We start from the raw sequence: 12,023 nt of genomic DNA on the forward strand, positions 1-12,023 counted from the left end.
ATGAATTACAGTGGATGGGGTAGAGAGAGAAGATGGGAGGGGAGGGAGGGGGGATTATAGAGGATAGGAAAGGTAGCAGAATACAACAGTTACTAATAGGGCATTATGTAAAAATGTGGATGTGTAACCGATGTGATTCTGCAATCTGTATTTGGGGTAAAATTGGGAGTTCATAACCAACTTGAATCTAATGTATGAAATATGATATGTCAAGAGCTTTATAATGTTTTGAACAACCAATAAAAAAATTAAAAAAAAAAAAAAAGGTAGGAGTGAATGGTGTTAATTAGATTCCCTGAAAACCGGCTGGCTGGACGGAAGAAAGGAGGAGAATACTCCCTTTCCCAGGCACTAAGTTTCATGGACAGTGTCCTTAATTTATTTTGTATCTAAGCATGGGTTAGTTACCCATTACATTACTGGGCCCAATAATGTCAATTTATTAGGTGAAGAATGATTAGAGTTACAATAGTCTGGAATTATCCTCTTAGGAAATGATTCAAGGTAAAAATTGACAAAAATAATAGTGAAAGTTAGTAAAAAAAGTAGGAAAGGATTTGAGCATTTTTAAATCATAAAAGAAATTATTGAATTCTTTCACTATTTAAGATGATGTCTTGAAGCATTTCTAAGCAAACCAGAAACAAAATATTGAGCTACAAGTAGGAGCTAAATTTCACTTAGATTATTAATAGGAGTAATAGAAAAGTAAACACTTGTAGTGGGAAGTAGACAAAGCATATGTTAAGGTTAGCTTTTATGAGATGTAAATATTGCTGTGTTTCTTCCAGATGTTTATTTCTAATAGCAAATAGTATAATTCAATTCTATGAATGTTAAAGAAAAACATGCTCTAAAATGACAGCCGATATTGATCAGCTGCCTAGAACTGGTGAATCATTTGGGAACTGCAAAGAAAATCACTGTTCTTGTTTTATTTAAAAGATTTTGGCAGATGTCCTCAGATGAAAAAAAAAATGAAACCCAAAATATCATTTATAGTACCAGATGGGATTTATGAGTCAAGCATTTTCCCCTTTGGATGAAAGTATTCACAATTGTCTCTTTTTTCCAAAAATCAATCCATGATTTATTAATGGGTTAGGGTCACTCTACAATATCACACAGGTATGCAGCCAGATTGTTTCCAGTGAACAACGGGAACCTCTTGGTTTGGTATTAACTTTAGTCTCAAAACCAGTCTTGTACTCAAGTTTACTACATGGCAATATGGGCATTCACAGATATGTTAGTTGTGATACAAAGTAGGAAATACAAATAAGATTAATAGAGACATATGAACTTTTAAACAAAGAAGCAAATTCAGAGAATATATTCTACAATAATCATTAAGCTCCTTATCTGTGTCCAAAATATCAGCAATGGGTTAGCCTGTGAAGTTTGTCTCACATCATCCCGCCTAAATTTACTCTGCCGTGTGATTGCCAACTGAGTTCAAAAAGTAAAAATGGAATCTAGCCTTCATTATGCCAGGTAGGTTTAGATGGAAAAAAAATGTGTTGCTTTTCCAGATTTTCCAATGATCTATATGATAACACAACAATTATCTTGTTCCATTCATTACACTGGCATTTTTAAATCCTGTCCAACCACCAAATAATGAATTGTTGCTTGCTTTACCCTGTAAGTGTCAGTGTACCCTGGAAATAATGCCTGTTATCTCCTAAGCACCTATAAGCTCCTGATGATTTTCCCTGGTTCAGCAGCAACATCCATCATCCAGAAACTACTCTTCATCACTGCACAAAGGACTTGCCTGGTAGAAGCTGACACAAACTGCACCCTGCCTATAAGACAGCCTATGATAGAAGTTGCTCTATCCACAAATGAGCCTGCAAAAGCCAGTACAAACAAAGAAATTTATCAAGCAGAACTTCCTGCATTATCTGTGCACCACCCCTTCTTTCTCTCATTATAACACACACTATTTTTTTTCTGTAAGTCAGACTTATAACAGAATCACATTTTGTTTCTCCATAGTTATCAGCCCTTTATTATAAAAATCTCTAATTTATATAAATTTTACCTGCCTTCCTTTTAATTTCTATAGTAATTGATTTCATTTTGTATACTATTTGGGGCAAAAGATATGTCTGACTGTGTCTGACTATGTCTAATATACATCTGATTATGTTAAGCTCAAAGTCTAAACTCATGTTCGTGGAATCTAGGAAGTTCTCAATAGATACTAAGTGATGATTTTTATCTAGCTTTTTAAATCTGGGTAAATTTCCTTACCACATTTTTTGTCTATCTTCCTAATTCTTAACCCAGCTATCACCATCAGTTTCCCCTTGTCTTGCTTCTATGTGTTTCATTTCATCACAAAATAATTAAATTACCAGTCATCAGGATGAGATGAGAGGGAATCATAAGTGTCACTATGATGAGAACAAAAGAGAATCATATTTTCTACCAGGGTAATGATGAATGCCTATATTGGGTTTTCCCAGAGAAACAGAACAAGTAGAATATATAGAAAGAAATATAATAGATATCAATTAGGAACATTGGCTCACACAATTATGCAGCCAGAGAAATTTCACAATGTACCATCTGAAACTCAAGCTGGAGGTTCAGAGAAGGCAGTGATGGAATTTCATCTTGAGTCCAAAGCCCTAGGAATTAGGGAAGTTAATAGTGTAATCATCAGTCTGAGAAACAGGACAGCCTGTTTCTTAGCCCAAGGCCTAAGATCCTAGAGTTCTGGTGTCCAAGATAGGAGAAGAAGAATGTCCCAGTTTCAGAAGGTGGAACAGCTTTATCTTTCCTCTGCCTTTGAGTTCCATCTAGACCCTCAACAGATTAAATGCTGATATGCCACATTGTTGAGAGCACATCATTTCTTCTGAGTCTGCTGATTCCAATGCCAGTCCCTTTCAGAAGCACTTTCACAGAAATATTTAGAAATAATGCATCATAATTACAGCAAAAGTCGAACCCTTATTTTTGTGAAGGAATTCAATAAAATATTACAGCCTGTTATGAAATCCATCTCTGGCCATATTCCCCAAGCTGGATGATCATAGGATGTGTTCCATAGGTAAGTCTCTGTGTTTCTCTGTTTCTTGACCCTTGAACCTAAGGAGTTAGATTACACTCAGTAAGCAAATTATAATCGAATACAGAATAGAAAGGAAAGGTTAACACTTGTGAAAGGAAGTGTGTACTCAGATGAGAGCCTAGAAGAGAAGATCACCTCAGAGCTAAATAAGGTCTGCGATGTTATGGTCTGAGCTTAATCAATACAGATTATAGATTATGAGATATTAACAAGTAGGGTAATAGGATTACGTGATAAGTGTTATAGAATAAATAATGTTAAACTGCTCTAGTTATAAGTTAGAAGAAGTAATAGTAGGACATCATGGTCATGTAACTGTAAGACATAGATTTAAGTTGTTAGAAATAAGATATAGAACAGTGTAAAGTGATAAGTATAAGCCCATAGGTTAGTATAGTTACAGATAAGTATAGGTTAATGGAACAATAGTTAAGTACAAGGTATAGCTATAGACAAGTATAAGTAAATATAGCCATAGTGACTCCATTTTTATGACTCCCATGTGAAACTATTATATAAGCTGTTTCTAAGATGTTAAAAATTTGTTTTTCTGTACTTCATATGCCCATAGATACACTCAAACCCAGGATGTAGACCCACAAATGTGCTTGAACCAGGATGTGGTTGTCTGTTTTAACTCTACTAATTGCTTTCTCAGCCCTTGTATCCTGCTTGCTTGCAACTTGCAGATTGCATAGGATGTAGTTTTTCCCTTTAAATACTCTTGCCTATCTGTAGATGGGGGCTGTTCTCCCAGAGGGTTAGATGGACCTTGTGAGGAATGTCCCTGGGCCAGATAATAAAGATTAATTAAAAATAAATTTGTTTCAAATTTGAATTGAGAGTGTTTTCTGAGCAGTCCGTCGCCCCATAACAGATGACAGAGGCATCTCTCCATCATTTTCCTGAAGGCTAGTCCAAGAAAGGTCCTGTAATACTTGACAATCCAGGCAAATCCAATATTTTAAAATATGTAATACATCTTAATTGGCCTATGACATCATGTGTGAGACCCAAAACTGTGTCTTGCCAGGCTGTAGCCCAAATCATCTGAATGATGATGTCTTCATAATTTTACATACTTTTTCAAACAAGACATTCAATTAGTGCTTATTATGATGGAAGAGATATCTTGGCAGCTTATCCTCCCTCCTTTTGCTGCCTCCAAACAGGCACAGAGACCTCTGGAAATCTTCTTTCTACAAATTCATGCAAGAAATGTGTTTGCTATTGAATGATTAAAGCCATGCCTGATAAATCTAGGGGAAGGGATTATTCTGGTCCCGAAAAGCACAAGTTACAGATGGTCCTGTCACCTGGCAATGACCAGCACATCTTCTAGGTTTTTAGGAGGACAGGAAGACTACTAGAGTAACAGACTGACAAATGCCAAAAAAGAAGTCAGTTCTCTTCCAAAGCATTCAACCTCCAGTTAGTACTGGGGTTTGGTATAAAAACATCATTAAGATAGCTACTATATATTTAAGATCTAACATGTGCCAGGCATTGCATTATGTGCTTAGCATATTAATGTGGCAACATGCTCAGTGAGGCAAGTCTCCAACTTTCTTGCACACATGCTATAGGAAGAATGAAAAAGGGACGGAATTAAACTTGCAGCAAGGACATCTGAATTTTTCAAGAGATGGTCCTCAAAGGATGATATTTAAAATGAAGAATTTAGGAAAGTCAAATAAAAATGAATTTCAGAAGAGACTAAGGTCCTGCTGTTAAAGATTGTTTTTAGCAACTACAGGTCTACACAGTGTCCTTATAGTTTCCTCCAAAGCAAAAAANCTCAAGAACGATGACAATGGAAATATATATATATATATATATATATATATATATATATTTCCATTGTCATCGTTCTTGAGAAAGTCATTCTAGGAATACAGAAAGAAGAGAGGAGGAAATAATGATTAGATAATGGAGGTGTTCCACCCAAACTTCCATGGATATTTTTGTCCATTTTTTCTGGTACCTCTAACCCTACTTGTTTTTGCTTCAAACTACTTTCTTTATAACTTTCTTTGTATGGATGCTCTAGGCTACTGGACCTAGAAGTGCCTCCAAGGTTATGTGGAATTGATGTGGCCATAGCCAATGATTGATTCAGAGCTCCCTGTGGACCATGGTGGTGCTAAGATTTTGCCTGTAATTGTCTCTTTTCTTGACATCTTGACTTCATTGAAACCATTTCACCTAGAAGCCTTTCTTCTAGGTGCTTCTAAATCACTGGCACAAAAATCCTCTCCACAGGGTCTTAATTTAAGTGATGTGGACTGAAGCAAGTAGTATGAGGGTAAATCTTGTCTAGTTTTCTTTGGATTCATGGGGTTAAATTTCCTTGGATATGATATTTAGAATTATTTAACATGATTCCAGAATATGTGTGGAGGTCAACTTTAAGGAGAAATGATGTGGGAAAAGATAAGAGCTATTCACTGAAAAGATTGAGAAAGAGGAACAAAATAGACCAGGTAAAGGAGGAAGGGAATAGAATGGCCTATACCAGAGTTTTAAATTACTCTATTACATTTTCTTTTCATTTTCTCAAATCTCTCAATAAAATCCTGTTAAAATTTGTGTTAAGTTTGCTAATTTATGGCAGTGTCTTTCAAGAGAAAACCACTAGGAATATATTTGGAGTTTGAAAACAGGAATTTATTACTCATTGTAATGAGGGAGAACACATACCATGGGAAATCTTGGATTATCCAAGTTATCAGTCATTAGAATTAGCTATTAGCAGATCTGGGACTCGTTTGGTATGGTGTAAAGTTTAAGGAAGCAAGATTTCATGCTAAACTAGATGCAGTCAGGAATATGAGACTATATTATGATTACATATCTCAATAAACATACTACACAAGTTAAAACGGTAATTAGTAAAGAAGTGGCCATCACCTATTTTGGCAAGCAGTGTATCTGTGTGTGGAGTGGTATTTTGTGTGAGGCAGAGTGAACTCATTTTTGCATGTGCTGAGATTGTAATTATGAGATGGGCTTGTTTTGTCTCATTTTATCATTGTCTCCAAATAGCACTGCATGAGTTTGGTATTATGTGCAAATGTTCACTTGGCTGTGAGTGCCAAGACAACTTTCCAGTATTAGGGGATGCTCTTTTTTATTTTTTTTTCTGAGAGACTCATTATTACTCCTAGAATAAAAGTAAACATCTTAAATAAGCTAAAAGCCCTCCGTAGTCAATCTCCTACCAGCTCTCACAGTGAGTTCTATTAATCCTCATTTCCTCCACTCTAGCTATGAGGAGAACTTCTGTCAGGTCCTCATGTGTACAGTGCTTCCTTCCACCCCAGGGTCTCAGCAAGTGCTATTCCAGTTCAGCTTTCACATTTTGGTTCCTGGAGTGTAAGAAATATCATGATATGCCCGAGACTTAATGTAATGCCTGGTACATAGTAAACGTGATAAATATTTGTTCAATGAATAAATAAATGAATGAAGAAATAAACAATGAATTCAGGTATGCACAATGCAAGATTATATTCTTTTAAGTACATGGTGTTCTCTCATTGCCTGGTGAGTGGAGATATTCTACCCTTCCTCTTCCTCAAATTTACTGAAACTTGGAAAGAAAGTTGGGCTCTATCCAGTTTCCATACCAACTGTTCACAAGACAAAAAATTCAAGGAAAGAAAAAACAAGTGATAAAAAATGAAGATCTTAAGAAAGAATTTACTTCTACTTTTAAAGGAATTATTAGGGGAAAGAAAGCATTCTTAATGGAAAAAGTAAGGTGAGAGACCCTTATAGAGAAAACTTGATCCATCATTCAAACCCAACAGTGAGGAAGGAAATATAAATTCCTAGAAGATCTAAATATTTTAATCTCTTTTTAGTTTGATTATAAAAATGTTTGATTTTTTTAATGGATTACACAAGAATTCCTCTTGGATTATCAAAGTAATATATACTTTTTACAGAACATTTGAGGAGAGGTAACAGAAACCCACAAAATATTAAAATGAGTAATTTTCAAATAGTAGTACCACTACTGAAAACATGTGGATGTGTATTCATTCAAGATATATAGATAGACAATTTTTCCTTAGGATCATGCTGTTCATAAAATTCCAAATCATTTTTTTTAACTTTTTAAAAAAATCTTTACAGTAGCTCATATGAATGCCTTTATGCCATTACTCTTTGAGATTATGGTTTTAATTATTACATACTGTTTTATCTTGGAACTAACAATACTAATTACATATTATTACATAACAAATTACCCCAGAACTTAAAACAACAAACATGTATTATGTTGCACAGTTTCTGAGCATCAGGAATTCAGGAGGCATTCGATGGGTGGTTCTGACTCAGGGTCTTTCGTGAGGTGGCTGTGGACTCCAGCTGCAGTCTCTTCAGACTTGGCCAGGGTTGGGGAATTGTTAAAGCTCTCTTACCTAAATACTGCCTGGAATCCTCAGTTACTCACCACATGAGCTTCCCAGAGGGCTATTCCCAGCATGGCTTCTCCCATTCTGGGTTACTAGAAATGACCAGGGGAACATGGAGTGACGTGTTTACACTGTCTTTTACAATCTCATCTTCAAGTTATACAATATATAAGAGTCATTAGAAACAAGGCACTAAGGACAAATGTTTTTTTTTCAATTGACAATAATACTTGAACTTATTCAATAGTTTCCATACAATGTTTTAATACATATATACTTTGTGTAATATTGAAATCAAGGCAAACATCTACCTCCTGAATTCTCATTTATTTGTGATAAACACATTAAAATTATTTTTTTCAAGCTTTTTGGAAATATACATTATCATGATCTAGTATCACTTTACTGTGCAATATGACACCAGAACTTATTTCTGTTATCTAAATTGCAGCTTAGAATCCACTAACTAATCTTTCCCTATCCCCACTCCTCCCTTCTCCCCAAACTCTGTGAACCACTATTCTCTCAACTTTTATGAAATCAACATTTTAGTTTCTCTATATAAATGAGATAATGTAATATTTGTCTTTTTGTGCCTGGCTTATTTTATGTAGCATACTGCCCTTCAGCTCTCTTCATCTTGTTACAAGATGGCAAGACTTCATTATTTTTTATGACTAAATAACATTCCACTGAATATATATGTACCTCATTTTCTTTGTCCAGTATGTTACTTGGAGGATTCTTAGGTTGATTCTATTTCTTGTCTATTGAAAATAGTGTTGCAATTAATGAAGGAGTGAAGAAGTTTCTTTCACATATTGATTTCATTTCCTTTGGATATATTATTTGGTTAGCAAGTTTTCTCATTTTTGAAACATCTTCATAAATATACAACCTTCACATACCATGTTTACTACAAATATAAGCTCACATATAGTAAAATTTTGCATTTTTACAAGATGCTTGCTTGATATTCAGACACTTTATATTTTTGTACCATAAAATATCTTAACTTTTTGCTTATTAAATCTCAAAGATACAGACATGACTCTTTAACTTAAAATGTTTTTAGTTAATCCAAAAGACTTTCCATCATGCCTACTTTAATTTTTTTTTCTTTCATACTGATTGTATACATTCTCTGGGTAGGATCCTCCTGGGTCCCCGATTGTTTGTTAAATCACTGCTCTCTTTTATATAATAACTTTTAAGACAAAGCTATTTTTTTATCTTATATGTAAGAGCTTTCCTAATAATCTGCTGGTAAATTCAGAGGTTTTAGCAGATTTTTCTATTTGTACATATATAATATCTGATAGTGGAGAATTTTTTTATCTTCAACATTCTAATGATTATGTTTTATTTCATATTATATTATGTTGATCAGAATATCTAGGGCATGTTTAAAAGTCACTGGTGAGTTTATTTTATTTGTAAATATAATATGACCATTTCTAATATTTAATTATTTAAAATAAGATTATGAAAGTTCAGTGTTAACAAAAAAAGAGTAAACTTTAAGAAAAACAGAAACACTTTAGCATTCTTCACATCTTCCACCTTCATCACTGTTAAATGTTTAATTTGTCCCTCAAAAGAGAATAAGGTTGATAACCAGACACCTAACATATAGACTTCACTTTTGCTCTTCTAATCTGTCTCAGTGATCATCATGCTTTCAAGAATTATCATTTAGGCCTGTGTTCTGTCATATTGGACCTTCTGGGTAATTTATGATACATTCACAGTTAATCATGGTGATTTGAACTTTTATACTGACTTTAGAACATAACACAACTCTTTACATATAAATAAATATCTCAAAGCTTACACTCTAGGCTTATACATGTACAGTTGTTGTTTTATATTGATTTCATTTTCATCCAGTGATAATTTGCTTTTTTTTTTACCAGACTATCAGCACTACTGGGGAAGAATTCATTGTCTTTTTCATCAATTGTCATACTTGTATTAGTTTTCAACTGCTGATGTAACAAATGGCCGCATGTTTAGTGTATACAAAATATACACTTATTATCTTCACTTCTGTTAATCAATTGTCTTACATAGTCTCACAGGGCTAAAATTGAAGAATCAGCAAGTGCTCTGTTTCTCTATGCAGTCTGTAGAAGAGAATTTACTTCCTTGTCTTTCCCAGCTGCTAGAGGCCCTGCATGTCTTTGACTTTTGGTTTGCTCCCTATCTCTTTAAAGCTACCAGCATTGAGTCATGTCCTTCTCATTCTGACCTTTTCTTTTCTGTCCACCTACTTTTAAAGACCCTTGCAATTAGGTCAAGCCCACTTAATAATACAGGGTAATATTTTCTATATTGATATGAGTTGATTAACAGCCTTAATTCTATCTTCAACCTTGATTCTCCTTTGTGATTTAAGTAACATCTACACAAATTATGAGTATTAGGATATGGTCATTTTTTTAGGGGACATCATTCTACTTATTACAATGCCTAAAATACTTAGCGTAATTAGTACTAATTAAAAATTTTCCTTAGAAGTGAAGAAATGAATGAATAAAACTGATAGAGTTGGTATATCTTTTTGGTAGGAAATTTTACCAATATTTTTAATTTTCAAAAACACTTTTAACAACAATGACTGTGTAAGTTTTATTTTTAATACATTTTGAGTATTCTATGTTATTATCATTATTTGTCTTATGGAATCTAGAAATGAGTTAATGGATTATTAAGCCATTGTGCTTTGTGGCCTAGTCATTTTGTGTGTGTGTGTGATTTCTTGAGGATGCTTGCATGTTGATATTGTCACCAAACTCAGGTTTGGAAGTTCATCCCATGAAAAAAAACAATGCCCAAGAGACAAGTATTGGGGACAAAGGTAAAAGACTTTATTGAGGATGCTGGCAACCTGGAAGGAGACAGACATTACAATGCCTTTTAACTTTTGGGAAGTGGAGAATATTTATATGAGGATCAGGTTAGGGCAACTTGTAAAATTCAGCATTTCCCTGGAACTTTAGTCAGGAAGTCGGGTGGTTTGGCACCTTCCACAGATGATGAAACATTGTGATAGCATTTTCTTACCTTGGGGGCAGTATGTTCCCATTTGGGGTGAGGGGCCTATTTTAGAATCAGCTCATAAAAACAAGCAAGACTACAGGAATGCATGGTGGCATAGGCCATAGTCTGAAAATGGAAATGGAACAGGAAAAGAGTAAAAAACTGGGGAACAGTTTTACCTTGTTATGCAGCTTTGATCAGAGATGTCATTTGCAGTAAAGCTAATGGGAGAATAATAATATATTATTTAGTTATATGGCCTCCAAAATTAGTGATTCTTAAAGTCAACTAAAAGCAAGTTAAGCCAGAGGGATTTTTTTAGGTTTCAACTCTGTTACAATAAGACACCTGTGATTTGGATTTTAATATCATTGAAATAAGTTTAATTAGGTTTATTCACTTAACATAAAATGATACTAATAGCTTACATATGATAAATGTTTATTATCTTCCCCATACTGAGATAACTTATAAATGCTGTATTTTTTTTCTAACTGTCCTATCTGTCCTATCAGTTTGTTTTGTGTAAAATTTTATGATCAATGCTCACAATAACTATTTATCAGGCTATATTTTAGTCTTAATTTTATAGGTGAATAAAATGAATTTTATAGATGTTAAGTAGTTTTCCTGTTGTACCCTTGATAATGGTAAATACAACACACCAACTATGATTCTTTTGGGACCATAGTCTATGCTATTAACCACAGTATTCTGTCAGTTGGTACATTCCCTGCCATACTCTTTGTTCTGAAACAAGCAATACAGCAGCATTTCTTAGATAAATTGAGAGTGCATTTTTACAGCTGGGATTTAGAGGTCTTTCTAGTACCAGAATACACTATAACCTTGACAGTGACTTGTTTTCTTCTGGATCAACCTGGCCTCTCCTCAACACCTCCTATTTCTTAATAAGTTCATTAAATCCTACCACAATTTTTATCAAATAGTGACTTATTGCCAAGAAATATGCTCGGTGCTATATTGTCTCTGTCTTCATACAGTTATATCTTATCATAAGATCCACAGAATAAAATGAAATTAAATACTAAATAAAAACTACAATTACCACTGTGAAGGAAATTAATAAATTGCAAAATGGTACACTAAAAGGATTGAGCTAATTTACAGAGAGGTCAGGAAAGCCTCCATGACCCTCTAACCCTTGAGAAGATGATTTTCTAAGCTGACATTGGAAAAATAAGGAACCAGCACAATGAGGAGGAGCCATGCATCTTTTCCATCTCCTGGTACTGTACAATATTGACTGAATTTCTCTTTTTGTTAAGGAAGTAAAAATAAAATTATAAGCATAGTCTCCCTCTCAGTTATCTGTTATGAAAATCCTTTTCCTTCCTTTTGCAACCTATGTTTCATAGGTTCTGTTTGGGATTTCTGTTTGTTCAATACCTATATCTCCCTTTTCTGAGACCTGATTGGTCTTGCTATCTTCCACTTCAGGGTTTAGGTCA

General features: G+C 34.2%; 1 long non-coding RNA gene across 1 annotated transcript in view; it reads right to left on the reverse strand.

Annotated features, from left to right (window-relative positions):
• LOC125611842 overlaps nucleotides 1-10,773 on the reverse strand; it is a 247,541-nt gene extending 236,768 nt beyond the window's left edge. The window contains exons 1-2 of the long non-coding RNA XR_007342080.1: nucleotides 10,731-10,773; nucleotides 7,548-7,601 (exon numbers count right to left, since the gene is read on the reverse strand). This is a non-coding gene — a long non-coding RNA (uncharacterized LOC125611842). The remainder of the gene's footprint in view (nucleotides 1-7,547; nucleotides 7,602-10,730) is intronic.
• Nucleotides 10,774-12,023: the final 1,250 nt, after the last annotated feature.

This window comes from Marmota marmota, unplaced genomic scaffold (assembly GCF_001458135.2).
Source record: "Marmota marmota marmota unplaced genomic scaffold, marMar, whole genome shotgun sequence".
Lineage (NCBI taxonomy): Eukaryota > Metazoa > Chordata > Mammalia > Rodentia > Sciuridae > Marmota > Marmota marmota.